This window comes from Tupaia chinensis, unplaced genomic scaffold (genome assembly GCF_000334495.1).
Source record: "Tupaia chinensis unplaced genomic scaffold, TupChi_1.0 Scaffold143532_1, whole genome shotgun sequence".
Classification (NCBI taxonomy): Eukaryota; Metazoa; Chordata; class Mammalia; order Scandentia; family Tupaiidae; genus Tupaia; species Tupaia belangeri.
In genome coordinates, this window is record NW_006203376.1 from 26,174 (window position 1) to 28,886 (window position 2,713).

Here is a 2,713-nt window from a genome sequence, read left to right on the forward strand (position 1 = left end):
ACACATGGGTGGTGAGAGTGCAACAAGAGGTCAGAGATGAGGTCCCTTTTCAATCAGATCATCTCTCTTGCTACTCCTGGTTCCTCTATATCTATTATTTTAAAGAGATTTTTCAGTAAAGGGTGCATGCATGAGAGAGAGAAAGAGAGAGAGAGAATTAGAGTTAGAATGCACTACCTTGGGGGAATGGCCAAACTACAATCCCTTTTCCTCCATTGCCTCTCAGTATTTTGGGCACACACACTCATGCAACCAGTGTGAGTTTCAAACCACTGGTTCTGGGACTAGAATCATGGTTGACCACATGGAAATCCAGTGCCTTAAACAATACGTCACCTGCTCACCCATATTCCACATATTTCTAATCTAATCTTTATTTCTGTTGTAGTGTTTTGTTATTGTTTTTACAGTTCCCTGAGGTGTGTTTTTAGGTTGTCATTCATCACCATTCTTACTAATTTTTTTTTCCGGGCACTAATTGCTATGAACTTCCTTCTTATGACTGCTTCTATAGTGTCTCACAGGTGATGATAACTTATGTCCATGTTGTCATTGGTTTTAATGAATCTTTTGATTTCAGTCTTAATTTCTTCAGTGGTTGTGTAGTCATTTAGAAATAAGTTGTTTACTTTCCATGTATTTGCATACTTTTGATGACTTTTTCTGCAGTTCAAGTTTAATTTCATCATGGCTGGAGAAGTTGTTGGATATAGGGTCTATCCATTTGAACTTGTAAAGTCTTATTCTGTACCCTATCATATGGACAATATTTGAAAATATTCCACACAGGCATGAAAAAAAGGTATATTTTGTCGTTTGTTGGGTGGAAAGTTCGGTAGATGGCAGTCAAGTCTATTCAATTTATGTTATCATTTAGATCCTGTATCTCTTTGCTTATTTTTTGTCTAGGTGATCTTGCCAAAGAAAACAGAACCCCAGTGAATATTGTGTCAAAGCCTCCCTCTTTTTTGATCAAACAGTTTATCTTTCATGTATTTGGTGTGCCAGTGTTGGATGCATAGATGCATTTTTTAAATTTTTTTTATAAGTGTTACATCTTTGTGATGAGTTAGCTCTTTTAGTAATATATAGTGTTCTTCTTTGTCTACTTACAGTGTCTGTCTTAAAGTCTATTTTGCCTGATATCACTATTGTGATGCCAGCCTTTTTCTAAAATTTCCATTTGCTTGGAATATCTTTTTCCAGCTTCTAACTTTCAGTCAGTGTTTGTCTTTATCCATGCATTGTATTTCTTGTAGGCAGAATTCACATGGCTTCTGTTTTTAAAATCCATTCAGCCAGCCTGTGTCTTTTAATGTGAGAATTTAATGCATTAACATCCTATTTTATTACTGATATTCAAGGACATTTGCCTGTGATTTTGATAGCCATTTTCTTGGTTGTTTTGTTCTCTTAGTTCTATTTTTCTCTCTTTGGTTTTTCTAATATAGCATTGCTTTCGGTACTTCTTGAAGAGCTAGTCTAATGTTGGTGAATTCTTTCAGTTTTTTTTTTTTTCAGTGAATGATATTATTTGTGCTTCCTACATGAAGAGAAGTCTTTCTGGGTAAAGTATCCTTGGTTGAAATTTTCTTTTAGAGTTTTGAATATATCTTCTCATTCTTTCCTTGCTTGCATTGTTTCAGTTGAGGTCTGATAGCCTAAGGGGATAACCTTTGTACATAACTTGATGTTTCTCTCTTGCCAAGTTTAGAATTTCTTCTTTGTCTTTCACTTTTACAAATCTGTCTATGATGTGCCATGGAGACAATCTTCTGAGGTTGATTATAGTTAGAGTCCTTTGTATTTTGTGGGTCTGTATTGCCAAATCTTTCTCTAGGCTTGTAAAGTTTTCTTCAAGCAATTCAAAAATAGATTTTCTGAATAATTATAAGTTTCTTCCTTTCAGAATACCAATTATAGGTATGTTTGGCATTTATCATATCTAGTATTTCAGTATGTGATCATTTTTTAAAAAAATGTTTCATTCTTCTTCGTGGTTTTGTGTATGTCAGAGATTTTTTCCTCCAGATCATAGGTCCTATCTTCAGTATGGTCTAATCTGCTATTAATACTTTCGAAAGAGATTTTGATTTCTTGTATTACAGACTTCATCTCTAGAAGGTCTGTTTGATTTTTTTTTTTTATGAAGTCTCTTTATGGAGTTCCTCCTTCAAGTCATGGAATCTCTTGCCCAGTAATAGTTTTATTTTTATTTTTTTCCTCTCACATTTCAATGAGTTTAGTTACAATAAATACTCTGGATTCTTCTCCTGGAAGTTCAGTGATTTCCTCTTCTTTTCAAATGTCGAAGATCAATTCTTGTGTTCCTTTGAGGGAGTAAGTACATTCTGGATTTCTCATATTTCTTGAGACTCTGGTGCAATGCTTAGTCATCTGGTGATGTACTCAGTTTTTGATTTTTCTTTGGAGTAGATTTCTGTAGTTGTGTGTTTCTGTGCTTCCCTTTGATCTGAATTAGCTAAATGCCAGCTTTCTTCTTCAACTGTGGCAGTGTGGGGTCCACAGTGGGAGTTTGGTGTTCAGATTCAGAAAGAGGGTTTTCTTTCCCCTTTTCCTGATTTGTAGAAGTGAACCATTCTGCAATGTCAGAGTGCTCAGATGTTTGACTCCTATATTGCTAGACCTATTCAGTTGCTATGTGGCAGGAGATTGATCTGATAGGTGACAGTCTATGACTGATATCCAAAAT